At 38.0% G+C, this 22,736-nt stretch overlaps 1 protein-coding gene across 3 annotated transcripts in view; it reads left to right on the top strand.

Annotated features, from left to right (window-relative positions):
• PRKG1 (protein kinase cGMP-dependent 1) overlaps nucleotides 1-22,736 on the top strand; it is an 819,482-nt gene that overhangs the window by 331,310 nt on the left and 465,436 nt on the right. The window lies entirely within an intron of this gene.

Here is a 22,736-nt window from a genome sequence, read left to right as displayed (position 1 = left end):
ATGTAAGTCTTTTTATGATGATTATTCTGTGCACTATGGATTTGAAGAAGAAAGGAAGAAAATGTCTCACTTGTCTCACCCAAGAGAGCAGCCTGTGGCTAGTTCAGTGCCTTTCTTGCTATATTCTGAGGGCTAAGTGGGGGTCCTCAGGATCAAAAGTTTGACAATGATGAGTCTGGTCAAGAAGGAAAAGACTGAGATCATCCTACCACATGAGCTCAGGTCTTGGAAAAGTGGGTAGTTTTCTTCCTAAGGTTGCCTTTAGGGTTTAATATCTCCTTAGTCTCCCATTGCACTCCAGACCCGTTGCACACAAGACACATTCTCTGCCAACATTCCACAGTGTGGAATCAAAGGGTACTTTGGTATGGGCGGGTGTAGAATGGTAAGTTCCTGTCTTTCTGTTTTCCCCACTCCATGGTGACGTATTATGTGAGGAGGATGCTGGAACTTCAAATGTAGATGTACAGATAAGAAAATGTCCAATAGCTTACATGTTTAGCCTTCAGAAGGAACTCTTTAAGAATTGGAGATACGTATTTTTCTGGACAGGCCACTTCCACTCTGTTAAATTGCTGGTTTATGCATATTGGAATGACGCTGATTCTAAAAGCCATTTTGCAACACAAGCTGACGAGCACCTGGATAGTGCTCATCTTCGCGTTAAATCCAGTTGTCATTTTCTATTGTTCCCCTGTAAAACAATGTGTTCTAAGGATGTGCTGTGCAAAAATGTGTTATGTGAAAGGTGTAAGGGAAATTTTTACTTCATATATAAGAGAATTTTTTTTAAAAAAGTCTGTTATGTAAAGGAAGGCATTCTGACTTGTGTTCACATATTCAAAACTGGGGATAGTAAAATGCACTGATAGTCCTTTCTGGCCTTGAAAATAAGAGGATGGTGGTGACCTGTGTAGCACAGACTCTAAAGATTTCTATAAGAGATAACAAATAAAGAAACCTTTTTTTTCAAGACTATCTTAGAGGCAGCCAGACTAGATAGGTAATGGGAAGACTATGGAGGGAAAAAAAGAATATAAAACCAATGATACATGTCAGACTCTGTGCTGAAGAAAAAAAATACTAAAATGCCTAACTTTTCAAAAGAGACGTAAAAGAAGGAATTAGAGCAGAAATAACAGAAGGGTATTATAGGTAGTTAAATGTCGTGGAAAACCAAAGCTTTTCAGAGTCACAAAGAATGTGGCCCAAGTAATACCAGTGTTATGACATTGCAAGAGAATGGGAATGAGAAGGAGACAATGAATGTCTAGAATAGAAAATAAGGGGATAGTTGTTCGTTTGTTCTATTGGTTGTTTTTGTATGCTGTTCATTTCCAGCCAGCAAATGAAAAGACAAGAAAACAGTGACTGTATTGCTAGTCATTGTTTAGTTTTATTATACTTATTATTTCTCACTCTGTCCTTTCTCATTAGCCTTCTTCCAAATGGTGGATTGGTGCCTAGCTTTAACTGCATCTTTCTTTCCTTATTAAATTAAGGGGCACTAGTAAGGTCAGTACTATTGCCACCCTGAAAAATCTTTTCCTTAAGAAAGAAGTCAGCAGCATTTATTATTAAGCACTCTCTTGCTTTCCCACTAGAATATTAAAATGGTAGTAATTATGCACCTTCTTCTGTAGGCAGCTGTTGTGAACGTAATCTCATTTAGAATGCTAACAAGTGACTTTAATGCAATTTCTCTCTCTTATTATTGCACAAGTAAGTTAGCGGCAGTCAAGACTGTAATCAACTCTGTGTCCTTTCAAGTCTAGTGACATGTGAGGTCACCATTTAACTTTTTTGGAGCTAATTTGGCTGGATCTACACGTACATATCCAGAATTTTGAGTCGCATAGAACAATTTTGAAGACATTACTGACTAATAAACATAAATTAGTACAATAGCCACTGACAATCTTTTTAAAACATCTATGTATTTTTTATTTTTTCTATGTCTAAACAATAAGTAAACTTACTAGTTAAAACTCTAAAAAGTCAAGGGCTAGTAAGAATGATAAGTCTGAGGGCAATGATTCAGCAGAAACAAGTACCTAGGAGAGTAAGGTGCCAATTCTTTATTTGTGGAAATCGATTGACTGAATGACTGTGCTGAAAGTAAACATTCATCTGATTTTACTGATGGTGATTATAAATTGTGCCAAGGCATATATTTTGTCTTTTATGAAAAAAATGTAAAATAAAAAATACTCCGTAGTAAATAAGACTCTAATCCAGGATGTCCCAATCCAGAAGGATACCTATTTCAGATCCCCTTCACATTCTACCCTACCTTGAACTTAACCATGAGCAGATTACATCTGGCAATCATAACCATACCAGAAATAACTAATTATACAGTTTCTAAAAGCACATTTTAATGAGTACAACATTTAAATACACTCTCACATGAATGTGATGAATGAACCTATCTTACTAAAGAAAGGTGTTCCACACCTGATTAAAATTGGGAAATAAACAGATTTAAGTCACTAGTGATCAACTTTTTTTTTTTTTTTTATATCACTTCCATTTAACAGCAACCTGACTCATGAGATACAAGAAAGAAATTGTGATGAAAATGTTCAAGACTCTGACAAGTAATGTGGGCATTCCTTCAGCAACAGCCAAAATCTTCTGATTTCCTAGCTAGGTAGAGAATTACAGGGTGCTCTGACAGAATAGATCCGACATTTTGCCTTGCAATGCCCAATCTTAAATTATAAAGCCAGAAGAGACCACTATGGTCATCTAGACTGACCTCCTGTATAATGCAGGCTATAGAACTTCCCTGAATTAATTCCTGTTTGCACTATAGCATATCTTTTGGAAAAACAGTGACTTAAATTATCCACTACTGGAAATCTTTATCACAATGTTTAAGTTTTTCCAATGGCTAGCTAACCTCATTGTTAAACTTTTCACTGTTTACTTCTAGTCTGAGCTTGTTTAGCTTCAATTTCTAGCCATTGGATCTTGTTATAACTTTGTCTGCTGGAATGAAGGATCCTCTGCACTCAGATTTTTGTTCCTTGTGTAGGGCAAGGTCAAGCTACCCCTTAATCTTCTCTTTGTTTAAATAGACTCCAGGAGCTCAACTTCTTTATCATAGTAATGCCTATTTTCTATTCCTTTAATCATTCTCGTGGCTCTTCTTATCAGCATCCTTCTTGAATTGTGGACACCAGAACTGGACAAGGTGTTCAATCAGTGGTCAAACCAGTCCCAAATACAGAGGTAGTATAACCTCCTTACTCAAGATTCTTCTGTTTATACATCCAAGAATCACATTAGCTCTTTTGGCTATGGATTTGCCCTGGGAGCTCATGTTCAGCTGATTATCCACCATGACCACCAAGTCCTTTTCAGAGTCACTGTTTCCTATGTTAGTTCCCCCATCCTACAAACCTAAATTCTTTGTTCTTACATGTATAACTTTATTTAACCATATAAAAACCCACACATTGTTACCAAGCAGCCAAGATGGCTCTGTATGAATGACCTGTCCTTTTATTACGTACTACATACTAGATTATTTACAATCTTTGTGCCATCTGCAAAATTTATCATTAATGGTTTTTTTCCCATCCAGGTCATTAACAAAAATGTTAAATAGCATAGCACCGGTCTTTGTGGGCCCCCACTAGAAATATATAGTCAGTGCGGCTGAGTGATCATCATATTGAATGAAGGTGTTGGTGATCTTCTCTGTGATTCACTTGGTAATAGTCCTAAGCAGGGTCTGAAGTTCCTTGGGATGCTGATCTCTTTCCTGACTGGTTATCCAGTTCCTTCATGAAGTATGAAGCAAGAAGAAATAACTCCATTTCTTCCTTGCGCTCAATATTACCAATTTCAAAGTTTTCTGATGAATCCTTCTACCGTGTCATGCATGGACAGATCATTCATATTCTGCCCCAGGAGAAGAGCTCAGCTCATTAGTTGCCAAAAGATGTCATCAAGGTAAGCTAAGCGTGCCACCGGGATGAATTATTGAAGGTTTTAGAAAGGGGTGATAGCTGATCATTCAGAGAAACCTGCATGTGAACTCTGAATTCAGAGTCAAACTGGTACTTCACCTAATAAGAGCCACCTTACATTAGCATTACATTAACAACAGGAGTTGCAGCTGAAGGAAACTTATTGCGAAGCAATTTAAACAGTCCAGAATTCATTGGATGACTGTTATTGAAGTTCACTATTAGCACAAATTTTTAAACACTTTCTTAGCAGCACAAGCTTAATGGTTTATGAAGCAGAGAAGCTATGAGACATAGGTACAATGTTTTGTATCGGTGTAATAAGGTTTTTGTTGTTAGTTGTTGCATTGACACCATCCATGGGCACTGCACTGCACCACTCCTACTGAAAGTGGGAATCTTTGACTACTCCCTGAAATATTCTGAATCAGCATTTACCTGTTGGGTGTCCTGGCACAGTTCCATAAAAGAAGATATTGTCTTCATTTGAAACAACAGAAACATACCTCACAAGGGCAGGATCAGCACCAGAGGCTTCAGTTGACTTATCAAGATAATTTGCTGAAAAGTAACTTTTTCTGAGAATTGCAAGTAGTTGTTGTTAAACACTCTGTCTTATTAATAAGACATGAAACTATATTCAACAAAGTAAGTGTTTTCAGATTGGTAGATGTTTCATGTCCCCTGTAGCTTTTAAAGTCATATCTGTCACGCTGGCTGGATTGGGGGGGGGAGAGAAGGGGGCATTTATATGGTTCAACATCAGTATGTCAAAAATATAATAATTCATGTAAGATATGCCATGTCAAGTATGGTTAGAAAGGTTATAACATGCTAAGTAAGATGATAATACCTATGTTCATGTGTGATATGTGTAATGGAAGTTATGGACATATTTGAGATAGCTGTATTTCAAATTGTGCTGCCTGGGCAACACCCCAGACTGGATGGTGGCAGGGCAATAGACTGCTTGATGACCCATTAAGACATTCCCAGGTGCAAGAGGCCCAGGGGAAAAGCCAGAAGTATATCTGATGAGTCACCAGGACTTGCTCATGTGACTCTGAACTTCATTTTGATTCCTATAAAATTCCACTGACTGTGTGGCTAGTGCCAGAGGGCATATAAGGCAAAGGCCTGGAAAACCATTTTGTCTTTGTCGGGATTCAGCTTCAGCTACCAACTTACCTCTGGATCAGCTCCTCTACAACTGAACTGAAGCTGTGAAACAAAGGACTGAAACCCATCCAATTACTGGATGTGCACCAGAGGAACTTTACAAACCTGCAAACTCCACAATTCTTCTAGAAACCTGATGTATATGGACTCTTAATCATTTGTATGTATCTGATTGCTTTAAACCTTTAACATTTCTCTTATGGTTTGTTTCTTTCTTTTATAATAAACCTTTAGTTTTAGTTACTAAAGGATTGGCTGGCAGCGAGATATTTTAGATAAGATCCAAACTTATATTGAACTGGTACTGTGGCTGACCCTTTGGGGTCAGAGGGAACCTTTTTAGTAAAGAGCATAGAGTTTAACCAACTGGTCTCTTTACTGGACCTAGTGGCTGATTGGGAGCCGGAGACTGAAATGCAGTAAAGGGCGCTGTGTGTATTTGTATTTTGGGCTTCTTGATAACCAGTGTCGGAAGTCAGAAGCACTGTTTGTGGCTGTTTGGAAAGCCTGGCTTCAGTGCCACCCACCAGCGCTGGGAAAATCTGCTCTCTTTTCACAGCCTGCCCTGACTTTGGCATTATCAGGTGGCTGCCCTAGGCACAGAAGTGTCACAATATCTATTGTGCAGTAAAGGATAAAAGTTTCTGAGATGTGTGTACCTTATGTTGCAGGCTATTTGTAGCGATACCGGCTCAGCTGTGAATGTTGACATTTCCAATTTAAGGAATCCAGTCTTTTTTTTCCTCCAATGTTTTCCATGACAGATGTTTTGGTTTCTAAATATCACAATATCTTTGAAGGCTTCCTACTTTTGGCATCCAGCAGTTCAGAACAAGCTATGGGTTCAAATCAATTGTTGAAAACTGATTATACATTGTATTGCAATATTTTTCTTTTTTTTTTTTTTCCTCTTTGAGCTGGCATTGGAACAAGCTGCCACTATTCTTTTCACAAAATGTCCTATAGCGTTTGAATGAGATTTGAAGCTCCAAAAAATACTCAATCGCATATGCAATACAGTCCTGTAATGCTCAACAGTGCCTTTGGGCTGCAATGATTATGGCTCATGTGTTGATAGGTCACTAAATTTGAACAATCTTGTCATGTTTGTTTATATTGGTACTTCCAGTTTGAATATTCCAGTTATATAGGTACTTCCAGTTTGTAAGTAATTTTTTTTTAATGGGGCTACATTCTTTGTTAATCTACACTGATCCACTAGCAAGGTTTCTCAGTTTACAATATAATGGCCTTAAAGGGATAAACCATTACAGGATTTATGTATCTTTTTAAAAATAGTTTAAGATGCATTGAATTTATATTTTTTGGTACAGACGTCTATGAAACTCCCTACCTACCTATGACACTTTTTTGGTGGTCACTACCCACATATTGGGAAAACTATTCTAAGAAAACTACTACAGGATATTACTTTATTAGATTAATATTTAGCACAATATTGTGAAAGTTTAAAGGAGGGTAGGTTTTAGTCTGAAGGATTAGAGAAGAAATAGGGTCTTTTGCACTCCACCAGCATAAACTGGCTGTAACAGTAATTTAACCAGCCCAGGAAAGTTCACCCCAATGTAAGGGTGAATTGCCTTTCGGTGGTATTGAGCTAGAGTAGGGGTCTTACATCCCTCAACCTCTCTGTTTCCAGTGAAGCAGAGAAAAGGGAGTTGAATCAAGATATCCTGTGTTACTCCAGTCTTCAGATGCAGTGTGGTCCCTTGTAGCCTAGCATAAGTTAGAGCATCCTGCAATTACTCAGAAATGATGCAGGAGTAATGACTGGCACCCAGCACCGTCAGAATCTGGGGAGTGCTAAGGAGAGACTTAAACTACTTTTGTCCATGACCCCATGATTTATGTTCTATATAGTCTGGATGTATTAGAGGATCTGGTCTATTGAATTTAATGTGCCAAATCCATTTTGACTTCAGGGAAGATGTTGGCCAAATTAGCCAGTTTTATTGGGGAAAAAAAATTACTTGTTCTCAAAACCTACAGTTCCAAATTTGTTAGAAATTAGGTGAGGTGGCAATGACACCATAAACTCTTCTTAAAGTAAAGGAAATGATGCCAAGACTTTTAAAAATAGAAGCATAAACTTTTAAGCTCCTATATCCATACCTAAGCACTTAATAAGTGTCCAGATTGAAGCGTTGAGTAACCAACAGTTCCCATTGACCTCAATGCTCTGCATTTTTGAAAATCTGGCCACTTATTTAAATACCTAAATATGATTTTGGAACCCTAATTTTATGCTCATAATTTTGAAGTTTTTCTTTTGGTTTTCAAATACTAGAGAAAAAAGGATGCATTTCTGATGGAAAGTCTGCTTTATATGTCTGCAAGTGTGTCATTATCGTGTTTTTCCAAAATACTGCTGTGGCCCATGATTTCACTTTCACCACAAGCACCTCTAAAGCAAAGCTAACTACTATTCTTGTATTGTGTTTATCACTCAAGGTTCTTCTTTGAAGGCCAAAATATAAAACTTGAAGCTGCTGACAGCTGAAAGTAGAAACATAGTAAAAAGGTCTGATATTTCAACAGTGTTTGCCTTCTCTCCCTGTGGCCTGAAATCATGAGAAATCATTGTGTCAAATTTACCAACCTGATCCTAGCAGGATGCTATAATAAAGAGAAAATAGTTCTGGTCTTCAGTTCCTGCAGATATGCCCTGCAGAGAAATTGTTGTCAGCTCTATATTTGGTAGTTACTTAAACCCTTTGCATGGAGCAACATCTCCACAGATATACATCTGATCACCTGTATATCCCAAACTATTATTGCATCATCTACAGGGAAACTACTTTAACTTCTTAAAATAGTAACAGTTAAAAACTGTAGTTTCAGGTCACTCGGAAACCACACAGTTGATTCAGTGTGGCAGGTATAATTCTAAAAAGAGCATTTTAGTATTTATATTAGTATTCTACATAGCGCATGGGGTTGTGTTTTTGTTTTGTTTGTTTCTACAATACTTATGCAAAATAAATGCATCTTAAGGATCCAGATAGCAATAGGATTCTTACTCTTCCACTCCAGAATCACTGGCTCAAATGTGACGGATTGCGGTAGTGACTAAGAGGTATTGCCTCCTAGAGACTCTTCAGAATGTGCTGGTCAACAGGTGTCTACATGGCAAAAATCCCATTGAAACAAACACTAATTCGCAATCTTGCTGGCAGATTGACCAGAGGACAATGACAGGGGATGGCTATTCATAGGTATGAATCTCCATAAGTAGCTTGTCCAAGTCAGGAGAAAGCAAATATGTGCAGTAGCTTGCACTGCCAATGTTGTACTTGCTTTATGACTTTTGATTTCTGGTTGGACCAGAGACTGTTTACAATGCTGTTTTCTTCATTTCCTTTGATAGCCCTACTTCCTCCAAGGTATTTCTGCCTACAGATAATTGCTTCAGTTTGCACCTAATCTTATAAACTAAGTTGTTGTATGCAGGAGCCTCACATGGGGAGGGGAGCCTGGCCCAGGCTGCAGGGATTGTGGTATGTGTGTGAAAGGGGGCCTGTGTTACAAGTTTGTACTGGATCCAAAAAAATTATGCATGGGTCCTGGTTGTATGAGGCTAAGAGCTACTAACTGGCTGAACATTTAAGCATCTCCGAACACTGTTCATCAGCTGAGTGTTGGAAGAAAGCCGGAAGTCAAAATTCAGTTGTTCAGTGAGAGATTCCATTGCCCTTCCAGCATCAGCAGTATTTGCAGCTATTAGCAGAAGCAGGCCCAGATTAAAGAATTTTGGGGCCCAGTGCATTATGGAGATGACCCCCCCAAACACACTTCACATAAACTAGACAGCAGTGTACCCTTGCCCCACATATATCCCACTCCCCAGACTGCCAAATGCCCCTCCCACCACATAAATACCCCAACAACTCTCCACCAGCCCCCACTCATCCTGACGGCCCACACACACATCCCAGCTGCCCTGACATACATCCTGCTCACTGTCCCTCATCCCCTCATCCTGCAGCCCTCCAACATTTGCCACTTACCCCATCAACAATTCATTCTCACCCCCTCACCCACACCCAGGACCTTCCTGGCCTCTCTGCTCAGAGATCTGCTCCTGCCCCAGGCTATAGTGACTCCATTTTCTCCCATCACCCACCCTGCACTCTCATGGCCCCAAGCTACTCAGGTTTGGCACAGTTGCCCCCATCATGGTGGAGGAGCAGCTGGGCCAAATTTGAATGAGTGGTGTTGCAACCCAGTGCAAGGGATCACAGGGCTGCTCAGGTTTGCCCTGGCTGCTCCTCCATTATGACAACCGAACTGAGTCAAATTTGAGTGAGTGATGTTGCAACCTGGTACCTGGTGTTGCAGCACCAATCAGGTTTTTTCATTTGCTTTTGTTTTGTTTAGTTGTCCCCCTTTCCCCAGTCATTGGGGCCTCCTGAGACGGGAACCTGTGCGAGAACACCAAGTGCACCTTAGTTAATCTAGGCCTAAGCAAAAGAATGTGGTTTGAATGAAAGGGATGCTGGGAAAGTAATGTAGAAAGTAACGTAGAAAGTGACATATAGACACACCTTGGCTACACATTCAGCCCCAGTTGCTCCCAATCCAATCAACATGCTGAGCTACATAGTTCAATGTCACTCTGACAAGCAGTTGGAAGGACAGCATAGAAGAATCCACTACCCCATTACAGAGTTAGGAACTTTAAATACATGCAAGGTAGGACCCATGAAGGGGATGGAGTATATGTAAGAAAAAGACAGGCTCCCTCTTGTCATTCTCTGGAACAGATTTTTTTACTAAGTTATTTAGGTCTTGGCCTCTAAGGCCTACAAACAAATAAGCTGTGATACATGTGACATTTTGTTAATGCAAAATTTAACAGCAACAAATATTTTGTGAAAGTGAAAAATTAAGATCTAGTTGCTGAATGAGAACTCAGTGCAAAAAGTGAGGAAAGCTAAAAAATCTTAGAAAAATACTATTAGTTCGGGAGAAAAGTAAAAGCCAAGGCAGGTGCTTTACTTCTAATTCAGCATACTAATTGACAGATTATATAGGCATAATATTTTATGATATATAGATACTTCTAAATAAGACATTGAAACAACATATATTCCAGGCAACTGACAGAGAAAACAATTAATTATAAATGCAGTTATTATCACTAGTTGTAATGTGGAAGAGTGATGCTGCACTGTCATATTCCTTCCACCACCACAGAGGAAGAATGAGGTTAATAGATAAAACCCTGTTAACTGAGAACTTTCTTTGCATCCTGATAGGGAACTAAGTAAAGGAAAACTTTGTTCTGCTTATTCCTCTATAAGCAGAGCCTTATTTGCCACTGGAAGAACTTGAAGGAAGGAAGCAGAAAGATATAAAAAAAAATTTGAGGTTGATTCTATTAATCAGGGCACATTGACTCACTACCTACTGCCTCATAGTGTTAGAGTGAAAAAGTCAAATTGTATGTACAATCAGGCTTTTTTTCCCATCAGTATTTGATAAAGAAGTAACTTGCTTAGCAAATGAAAATTTGCTTCATGTTAATAACATGCAATAGTTGTTATGACTTTTAAAGAATAATCCCGTTAATAGCTTTAAAACTCAATTAAGTAAACACCGAGGACAGAATAATTTTAAGAATGGAATAGAGTACCCAGGCGCAAAAGATATTGTGTAAATTTAAGAGATGTCCTCTGTAACCAAATTACACTTTTAGCAGCAGAATTCTAAAAAAAAAACCCACCTTTTTTCCCCCTTGCTTCTTCATGAACCAAAAACATGCTGCTGTAACTCTACTGAATTCAGTAGAGCTACACTTAGCCTGAACTGAGAAACATATTTTTAAGAACTTTAATAAAATAGAGAAGCACAAACAAAGTATGTTAAACTATAAGTTATGCAAGTCTTTGTTAAAACTAAAAATGCCTCTCCATAAACAAAAGTTGCTCCAGAATTAGAAAGTCCAGCTATCATCTTTACACAGCATATGTAGGGGAAACAATTTTTCTGTTTTGCTGCAAACTTGGATAAGTTTTAGTTTTCTTGAAGTATTGTTTATTGAGCCCTCTGGATATCCATCTGCAGCACAATAGCCAGTTACATTTAGAGAGAACGACATTACATTTACAAAGAGTTTGAGACCTGTGATAATTTGCTGAAAAAACTAAGATAAGACTTCCAGTTGTTGATGAAAACAAATGCAGCTACTCAGAGTAAGAACAATTTTAAAGCCTTAGTGATGGGAGGCTATCTTTTACTGTGTGTGTTATACAAACCTATTGTGCAAAGTTTATTTAATGCTCATTAAAACAATCAAATTGCTGTAAAAAAAAAAAAAAAAAAAAAAGTAATGTATTATAGATATTCAGACCCTCGGTTAAAACCTATTGAGTATTACTTACAATTGTCAAAGAATAAAACTTGCCAAGCCAGCCATGGAGATCAGGTCTCAATACATTTTTTATTGTAAAAGTATGACTGTCCCTTTATGTGCTTCATGATGGGTAAGTGTGAATATGCCCAAAGAAAGTGCTTTTAAACCTCACACACTTCTCCTTGAAACAGTCATTTGTGGCACGCCATATCTTTGGACAGTGACACTTGCAGCTTCCCTTTTTCCTATCAGTTTTTGAGGCAGACTTCCAAATTTTACATATATTTAACACGCTTTTGTAGATTTCTCTCCCACTTTCAGAAACACCTGAGTCTGATACTAAGGGCCAAATTTTGACTTTCCCCATGCTGGTGCACAAGTGAGGGAGGCACCAGAATTTCTCTCTCTTTCATCTATTCGCTTTTGTGCTGTGGATAGCCACAGTTTCGACCCTTGAGCTCCCCCGAGTGCAAGGGCTGTGCAGAGATAGTATCTCCTCAGCATTATTCTCCAAAATGGATGAAGACAAGGTGGGGGCCATGTCTTTCTTGTGCTGGTGAGCTGTAGAACACCCACATAAGGGATATTGCTGCACACCCCAGAAACTCTGGTATGCATTGTGTGCACTGCTCTCTACTCCTGCTTACACCTTAATGACACCCTCTGAATCCAATAATGGTTTCCTAATGGTTCCTATCATTCTGTTAGCTTTTTTTTCACAGCTGCTGTACAATGACTCCAAGATTCCTTTATTGGGTAATAACAGCTAATTTAGACCCCATTATTTTGTATGGGATAGTTGGGATTATTTTTTCCAATGTGCATTACTTTGCACTTATCAACATTGAATTTTATCTGGCGTTTTTTTTTGTTCCATCACACAGTGTTGTGAGATCCCTTTGTAACTCTTCAGAGTCTGCCTTGAACTTAACTATCTTGAGTAATTTAGTATCATGTGCAAATTTTGCCACCTCACTGTTTACCACTTTTTTGAGATCATTTATGAATATGCTGAACAGCACTGTTCCCAGCACAGATCCTTGGGGGGGGGTCGCACTATTTACCTCTCTACTGGTAAAACTGACCATTTATTCCTAGCTTTTGTTTCTGGACTTTTAACCAGTTACTGATCCATGAGAGGACCTTCCCCCTTATTCCATGACTGCTCACTTTGCTTAAGAGATTTTGGTGAGGAACTTTGTCAAAGGCTCTCTGAAAGTCCAAGTATATTATAGCCACTGGATCACCCTGTCCACATGTTTGTTGGCTCCTTGAAAGAATTCCAATAGATTGGTGAGGCTTGATTTCCCTTGCTGACTTTTTTCAACAAATTGTTTTCATATATGTGCCTGATAATTCTGTTCTTTATTATAGCTTCATCCAATTTGCTTGGTACTGAAGTTAGTCTTACCAACCTGTAATGGTCAGGACTGCCTCTAGAGCCTTTTTAAAAAAAATCAGCATTACATTGGCCACCTTTCAGTCATCAGGTACAGAGGCAGGTTTAAGTGATAAGTTACATACAACAGTTCTGCAGTTTCGTATCTGACTTCCTTCAGAACTCCTGCGTGAGTTTATCAGTAGGCTGAATGGTTATCTGGATGATTGTGGGAGGTTTTTAGTTTGGAGATTCTTAATGGGGTGATTGCAAACCACTAGCCCTAGAAACAATACATATCATTCCATCACGGTTAATATGCTTAGGGATTTGTTGTGAATTCTCAATCCCATATGTCATTGTAGACATGAGGCAGCCCTGTTCAGGGCAGCATTCCTGGGAGCATTTTGCGAGGCTTTTAGGATCAGCAAACTAGTTCCTGGGCCATAAAGGGATACTTTGGAAAGGGCTTGGGAATTGAGGGATTTACATTGGGAGGGCCTATCGGTAATCTTAACCTTGAGGATTTCAAAGACAGATCAGAGGGACCAGAGTCCATCTATTGTGCTACTGGCAGGCAACGAGGCAGGGATCTGCCCTTTGGGGGCCATAAGGCGATATATGGACATGAGACCAGTTACGGTTGGGCCCCTCAGCATTCACAGTGACAGAAGCCTCATCACAACATGCCAGTTTGCTACAGTTTTAAGATAGGGGGCTGATGAGTTTGGGGTTTCCAGCAAGTGCATTTGGTTCCCACTCATTCTGGACCAGGGCAGAGATACCAGCAGCATGGCTAGGTCTAGGGCAATTCAGGAAATTGGGAGTTGGAGTTCTAATGCATAGAGGATATATGGCTGGAAATCAGAGAAATTTTTTCTTGTGTTTCTATTTCAATCAATTGTGGATGGTGGTGTGGCTATGTGGACATGGTATTGTTTAATGTGTACATAGGCAGGCTTCCGGGTTGTCTGGAGGTTCACAGCTGAGCCTCAGTAGTAAAGCAATCATGAGGAGACACGGCAGAAGGGGCATGCTAATATAGAGGCCATGTGGAACCTATAGAGGCCATGTGGAACCAATGCCTCATCACCGAGTAAAATACGAGGGAGAGGGAGAAAGTTTATTTGTCTGCAGTATTACCATCCTAGTTAAAAATGAATCAGGCCCTCAAAATCAAGAGATTGGCTTAAAACTCATGAAATTAAAAATAAATAAATTTTGGGGGGTTGTTATTTTTTGCACTGTTTTCATGTCACATAGGGACTAGAAATTACTTTTTTTAAAAAGAAGCCCACACTCTCATTATTGACTTGAATCCAACTGCCAGTGCTTTAAGAAAAACACTAGTTATCACATGACTCACAATAAAATTGCAAGAGTTGGCAACACTGTATTTGACACTTTCTTCTATGGAATGGCCTTCCTCATTTATAATGCCATTGAACTTATAACTCCAAGAAAGTGGAAAGAAAAGGCACTTTAATCGCAAGTTTATGAACTTTTGTAGATATAGATAAATGGAAGTATGTGGTGAGTTTTCACTGTGGATATTTTGGTTGTTTGATTTTTCAATTTAATCTTCTAAAAAATTCCTAAAACTACTTTTTTTCTCTTTAAAGAATTTTGCAGCTAAGGTAGCTGAGTATCTTTTTGCTTAGCAAAATTCTGATTTTTTTTTATCTTAAGGCTCTGTTTACTTCCTTCGATCTTTTAAATATTTTAATTTTTTAACTTTATTTGTTATTGTTCTTCAGTTTTTAATGCCATGATTTATTTTGTTGACGTGCAGCTAGGTTTTTTTCTTTTGTCTTTTCCTAGCTTGTGTCATGATGGTAGGAGTCTTGTGACTTGATTTTATTAGTTCCCTTTGCATAGCTTATTTTTTCCTTCATTGTTTGTTTTTTGTCTGAATTGTTTGCCTTCCTCTCACTGCCATTAAACTTCTTCTGGATTAGTTTTTTATACTGATTACCTGCTTTGCACACGCTGCTCAAAGTTTTCCCCTTGGCCCTTCTAGTTGATGATGTGTGTTAATACTGTTATTACCTTTATTAGATCAGTTATGTATACTTTGGAGTGGGAGCTATTATGTGTGTGTTCTCTATTAGCAGCGCTCATTAGATTGGAGGAGGAAGTAGTGATTGTTTTTGGAGCTGGACGAGTTGTTTGACTGAGTGAAGATATTAAGTTCTTACTTGAAGGAAGATGCCTAGGGGTGTTTTTGTCTGGCTTATAGGGAATGTATGATGCAATTAAAGTTGTTTGCAAAATTCAGAGGACTTTCTGCAGCAGAGAATTGGAGCATTAGGCCCTGCTTCAGCAAGGTACTTAAGCATATGAGCCCTGTTGAAGTCAATTCACAGTTAAACTTAGGTACATGCATAAATACCTTGTTGAATTGGGGACTTTAAGTGGGCTTTTGCATGTGCTGTTTGCACATGATAACTCACAACTTTTGTAGTTTCTCTCCATTTTTGTTTTAAACATTCCTGAAGTTCTTTGTTAAAAAAACTCAGATTTATAGATTCCAAGCCTGGAAGGGACCACTATGACCATCTAGTCTGACCTCCTGTATAACAAAGACCATAGAAAGTCCCCTCAAAAATTTCTAGAGCATATTTTTTAGAAAAAATATAATCTTGATTTGAAAATTGTCAATGATGGAGAGTCCACCATGACCTTTCGTAAGTTGTTCCAATGGTTAATTATGCTCACTGGTAAATATTTATGCCTTATTTTCAATCTGAATTTGTCTAGTGTCACCATTGGATTGTTATATATTTCTTTGATAGAATAAATAGCCCACTATTAATTCCTTAAATTCCACCACCATAGGTTAACAGTTAACATTCACAGAAATTTCCATATTTGGATATATATTATTACATCTCTTTTGATTTTTTTTTATTGTGTACTGCGCCATAGAGCTTAGGAGTCAGTTCAATACAGGGGCTTTCCCCCTACCCTAATGCCCTTCTTTTAGCTTTATCAACATATCATCTGTTGGGATGAATTGGTATCATGAAGGTTAGGGCAGAGAGTAGTATGATAAAACTGCAATGGTATCTCATAGTGGATCATAATGCAGAAATCCCTGAGAATCCCCAGAGTTTGCTGAGTGTCTTTCTGAAGTTTATAATTACGGACATCAACAAGATTAATTGCTACATTTCCAATTGACAAAATGGCAATCCTGTAAAACATTATTATCAAGAGTATTTTACAATATGTGTCAATGTATGTAGTTACATTGATTTTGTAAGACCACACAAGGAAGTAAAAAAGCACAGTAGTAACCACATGCAAGATTTGGCCCATGGTTTCTGTCAGTCATTTTTGATCACTTTGTCACCCACCAGATATTTAACTTAATAAATTAATGGAAATTTTGGCTCTTGTTGTATTAAAAATGCACGTTTGTTTTCAGTATGCATGCTCCAGTCTGATTTTTGCCTCCACTTCCAATACTATTTCTGCAGCAAAGTGGCAAAGTCTGACTTACCATCAGTAGTGGCTCTTTGATAGTAATTCTGAGCTGCATCTCTCAAGAGATGTGAATCCTAGGGGAGGGAAAGAGGGGAGCAAGAGGGGGGCTTTATTTCACCTTCTGCGAGGGTCTGATTTGGAACTCCCTGTAATACAGAACAGCTTCATCTGGACGGCAGTGGTCCCCAGAGACTGTCAGGCAGCCTGGGATAGCAGAACTGCAGAACAATTTGGCCACACTGAGCACTCCTAACATGCTCCCTGACCTGTTATGCTATTCCTATGCTGCCTTGGGAATGCCTCTGTGGCAAGGGAAATCCTTAAGAGATGGAGAATCTAGCTGCTGAATGTTCTCTCTACACTTCAGTAATGGTTTAAATGGATTGCGATGCAGTCTAGGGTTGCAGTCATATGAGAATATTTCCTGTTGTTTGAAGAGGTTTTTAATGAAAAAGACCCTAATAAAAATGTCTGTTTTATAACATATCCTCCATGGCAAAAGAGTCTGAAAAGGTGATATAGAACCGCAGAAGAAATAATCTATAAAAATCGTTTCTGTGAGAGCTTTCATTGAGTCTTTAGTCATTCCAACTCTGTACTGGTGATGGTTTGCATGATCATCTTTGCTTTTTTGCAGCATGGTATTTATTATAGTTATGAGTCTGCTTAAATAGCTGTTGGCATTATAGTTACTTTCCATCCATGAATATATCAGGCCTGATTCTCCCTTCCCTTATGCTCATGAAAATCAGGAATAACTTCATTTAGATCATGTGGTACTCATACTTCTGCCAAAAATATGTAAGTAATGGAGCAATAAACCAGCAGTATGTTAGGCATCTTATTTGATTTAGTGCATATGCTACTTTTCAATATATGTTGAAGATTGTTTTCTGGATAATTGTAAGATTTATTGAAGAGGGATTTACCACCCCCATCCTCACCCCCTCCCCCCATTATTCACTATCTATATCTTTCCTTCAGTATCTGCTTTTTAGGCCTTAGAAAGAGTACCTTTAAATTATTTAATTTAATTGATTATTTAAATAAGGAACACCAGCTTAATGAATACTAACTATATTTGTTGTGGTTAGCATTTTAAAATGGATCATTGAGGAACTGAACATGTTTACTAATTTTATCTTGTAATGATTTTAAAGCATCTAGGAAAATAGAACACTGCAAAAAAATTCAGACCATTAAAATTCTTGAAGAGCATAAATCAAAGTTTTCCTGTAAATGCAGTTACTGTAGAATATGTATCTGGAGATTTGGAATTCACATGCATTTTTATAAATATTCTCCTGTAGTAAACATGTAACCTACAGTCTGATGTTATCCTATGGCAGAGGAGAAACCTTTTTCTTTTCAATTACATTTAAAATAATTTTAATCCCCATAATCTTAAAGGCATGAAATTGTTTTGTTTCCCTTCAATAAAGAAGACTACTGGAAACTTTCAATATAAATCCAGGTTAAAGAACGATACTGAACCCTCTCTCTAGCTATCTCCAGAATAGATCAAAATTCATTGTCTGATATCAGGAAGGTATCATTGCCATTTAAGGGAATTTAAGCATTTCAATTGCTTTTTAAATACTTCTGAAAATATTTTTCTTCTTTTTTAATTGTAGTTTTAGATAACCTGGGAAACTAATACAGTTAAGCATATTTAGAAGTATATTATGACCTTTGTCATTCAACCCATGAAGAAGTGGTGAATATTAACAGCAGCTGTAAAATAATTACTTCACAAGAGCTTAATTTTCATCTTCTTTTATTCATGCCTCTAAAACATTATTGGTGCATGAAATAATGCTAGAATAGTTTTGATAAATGAGATGATTGAACTTTGCTAATGATATAAAACCTTTGCTTTGAGCAGGATTTGACACACCGGAAATACTATAATATGATTTTCACTGAACGTTCACTTACATTGTCAGCAACACATTGTTTTTAATCCAGATGAAAATATAGAAGAATGAGATCATTTTATGATTATATGGCTCCAATTCTGTCGCCACTAACCTTAAGTTGCATTTTATGCTCCTAGTATGCCTATTGAAATCACTGTTGCTCACTGTGGAGAAAGGGATTACTCAATGTTAAGAGTAATGTTAAATGTTACAAGAAAACAAAAGTCATAGCATGCTTCTATGACTAAAACAATTTCATCAAGTTAAAGTTTTGCCTAATCAGGTTTCTCATCTATATTCAGTTTCCAGAGACTTCAGTCTCTTGGGTTGAAGGATCCAACATTCTGTGATTTCAAGAGCTCTGGACCCATGAATCCCGCCCAAGGGAAGGATAACACAAATGTCTTTTTTGACTCCCATCACCCCAAAGTTCATTGTCTCTGTTTCAAGAGCCAGGAATACTTTCTGCTGTTCTTCCCTTCCTGTGGACTTCCCATCTCTCTGCTGATTTATATGTAAATTGGGCTCCCTTTATTTTGATTCCACACTGCTTAATTTATATTGGAGACTTGTAGATAGCTGCTTTCCCTCCTGTCTGGGAGATAACCTGTTTTCTCTCTGTGTTTGATCACAGACTGTAAAGCATAATATCATTGGGTATCCATAATTCTTCATTAGTGCTAATGCATATGGTTTTCAATGATATTAAGTACCAGTGTGCCACAGGCTTTCATAAAAGACCGTACTCGATACAGTTTATAAAACAATACTACTATATAAAATCAGTTGATTCAATTGCTTATCGTTTGGTGTTCAGATCTCCTGTCTTTATAGACCAGTAAACTTTTGAAATTTATTCTTTGAAAAGTAGACCCAAGCCAAGCTTCTCCATCCTTACGGGATGTATATGCTATGCTGTCTTCCTAAAGTTCACTGACCCTGCTTCAAGAGGCAGGCAGGCAGGCTCCTTGGCAGTGCAGTCTCCATCCCCTGTAGCGGTTAAGTATTCATCTTTCCCCCACTTGCTCTCCTGATGGCTTTGTTTACCTTGCACGTAAATGTGCTTTTCTCTGTCTTTGGTCACACCTTGCCTAAATTACATCAGACACACATTTATACCACATTCCTTATATCCTGCCTGGCACACATTTTAAGAACATAATTCTAAGCTCATACTTATAAACTTTCATACACATCCTGTATATGCCTCACTCAATGATTTTTGGGACCAGTGTGTTACCAGTTTATATATGGTATCTTATATGACACCTGTTAGATACATATTATGACACCAGTGTGTTAGGTGAATTACACACAGAGTAGTGACTTGCCAATGGGCCTCTGTACACACAGTCCCTGTCCCAAAGAGTTTACAATTAAAAAAAAAAAAGGGGGGGGGGGCAAAAAATTGAAAGATGGAATGGCAAAAAAACACAGCAGCAAAATAGCGAGAGTGGTAGCTAGCACATGCTTTGTTCATGCCATGATTTGTTTTTGTTTTTCCATATATTAAAGAAACAAATACAAGAACACACAACTGACCTTGTAACTAGCAATTGTTAGTTCTTTCTAGTAAGGCAAAATTAATTTCAATGAACAATCTGTATAGTTTCACACACACACAAAATTCATATTCACAGGGGGAAAAACTGGTCCTTGGGATCAGGCATAATGCATCCACCATTAAACCTGCATAAAACTTTATCTGTTTAATCATTGTACTGATGTGCATAGACTGCTCCAATGAGATTCATCATCAGTGGACAGTAGAAAGTCACAGTATATCTTGTGATTGTTGAAACAACTTCTTTCATATGGGAACTTGAAAAGGAACAGTAAATGTCAACATCCAAGTCTGTCACCCAATCTATGGCTTCCAGTGACATGGAATGAATCAAGGCTGTCCCTCTGGAAAAGGATCTTAGGGATCAGGGGTTCACCTGATGTACCATGTTTTGGATGTCTTCTCCACATTCACATCTTGTGTTATCCTTCAGTTTTCCATTTGTGTAAGTAGGTAATTGCAATGCCCATGTGAGGTTTTGATGCTGTTCACTGATCCATATTTACATGTCATGGTGAAGTCAGATGGTTGATCTGTAGGTGCCATAATCCGGTCTTGATTCTTGACCCTGCTATTTTCCCTCAGCTTCCACACTTGTCTTTTGGTGACAGTCTTGAGGTTTTAAGAGTATTGGCCACTAATCAGGTGATGTTCCTGGACTTAAAGTAGCATCTCATGAGGGGTTGGAGATCTTCATAAATGGGCAAGTCTGGGTTTATCTCATGGTTATATTTTCGTATTATTACCGTTTATCTTCAGAGAGATGGTGGTAAAATGTGCACAAGGATGAGAAGCCAGATTGTCGGTGTTGACTTCAGCACTCCTGTGACAATTCTCATAGCAGTGTTTAATTGCAAGTAACCAAGTTTCGTATGTACGTTGCCTGGCCATATTGGAATGTGATATTAAGCTGCTGAGATGATATGGCCAAATTGGCTGTCCACAAAGCGTGAACATCTGCTCTCCAACTAATCCCAGATAGTTTGTAGATGATATTGTTCCTAGCCTTTATCTTGGCAGCAATCTTCATCAGGTGTTGGCAGTATACCTGAGTTTGGTTGCAAAAAGTGACGTTTGGGCATTTCTTTGCATGTTGGTTATTCTGGTGGAATGTAAAGAGAGCTGTTTTTTGAGGGTTTGGTCAGAGTCACCATAACCAGTAGTACTCCTCCAGGTTTTTTTTTTTTCCCCCAGATTTCTGGAGAGGATGTATTACACATGGGTAAAAGTGCTTGCTTGGATGGCAATTTTGAGATCATCCACAAATCCAAATATCCATGACTGGGTCAGTTGCATGTTGCTGAAATAACTGAGAAGTCTCGATTGTTTTCTTCTGGAAACTAACTATTCAAACTGAAATATAATTTACTTCATATTTAATTACACCGCACTGGAAATCAGAATTTCTGGAATAAAACACTATACTTCCCAGGAATTGATTTAAACTATTTAGGGGACAACAATGAATGTGAAACAAGAATTTGAATTAAGGAAACAATAACCTGAATGATGCAAGCGGATGTTTAAGAAGGAATACTTCTTGCCAAAACTTTCTGCATACATATTTTATCCATTTCATCCTAGAGCCTCTTTGCAAATACAGGGAGAAGTACAGAACTGGCATTTATTTTGTCCATGGCTTGTTCCTCCATTAAGCCCAGCCTGGTCATGTTCGTACATACAATGTCCCACCTTCTAGTTGGTGGCCAGCTTCTAGCTTGGGCTGACCTTGGTTGTGTTTGCATTATTTTCTTTTGCCTCCTGTCTTTTTTGCAGTGTCCCCGCTATCATAATCTTTTTGATCTGTAGACAATCCCATACCCAGATTTCACATCCTATTCTCCTAACTTCATTTTCCTTAAAATTTTTCTACTTTACACCTGACATCTTCCAAAGAAATCTCATCTCTACTGCCTCCAGCCTTCTGATGTCTATTTCAATTAAAGCAGTTTACAGACCACAAAGAGTAATACTATCAATACGCTGGTTTAATAAATGTTCACTTTGGTACTAAATGTAATTTTTTTATCAATCCATAATTTCATCTATTTCTGTGCAGCCCTTGTGGCTAAGGCACATCTCCTTTTAACCACATCCTTGAAGGATCCATCAAGTTTTCTAGGTACACATAAGATTCTACTTGTTCTACGGCTTCACAGCTGCTCCATTTCAACATTTTATTTATTGTCCCTTTTCCAAGATGCAACCCATTTGTGTCTCTGGCATTTATTTTAAATCTAAGCCAGCTACACCAATTTTCCAAGGTTCTGAAGAGTATCATCATTAATTCAAAAGTCTGCCACTTGTTCAAATCTTTAGCTTATGTAGATGATGTACTCTAGATCATTTAATTTCACATCCTCCAACTCGTCTAAATTCTTAATGTCCAGTTTAAGAACATGATGAAAAGTAACCCCTTGCCAAACTTTGACTTGAACCAGATATTTAATTTCCCATAAATTCTTATGCCACTGCAGGAGTCTTCGTACATAGCTTTTATAATTGCAGTTATCTTATCTGGAACTCCATATGATTTTTCTAGTTTCTGTAATGCCTCTCTCCAAACTTTACCAAATGTCTTTGTTAAATCCGTGAAAACAGCAAACATTTTTAATCCCCATTATCACTTTTTTCCATCAAGTATTACAGCATGAATATCTGATCAATGCAACTATAGCCTCATCTGAAACTGCACTATTTCTGTCCCCTAAATTGGCCTTAATTTGTTAATTATTTCATCATGATTTTTCCGGGTACTGGCAATATGCTTATACAGTTATAATTATTTGGATCATCAAGATCTCCTTTCTTAAAGATTGGTACAACTGTTGCTTTTAGCTAATCATCTGGT

Source organism: Emydura macquarii, unplaced genomic scaffold (assembly GCF_026122565.2).
Source record: "Emydura macquarii macquarii isolate MOO-44397 ecotype Brisbane River unplaced genomic scaffold, CSIRO-AGI_Emac_v2 contig_1390, whole genome shotgun sequence".
Lineage (NCBI taxonomy): Eukaryota > Metazoa > Chordata > Testudines > Chelidae > Emydura > Emydura macquarii.
Note: the sequence above shows the minus strand (reverse complement) of the source record. Positions and strands in the feature narration are given on the sequence as shown.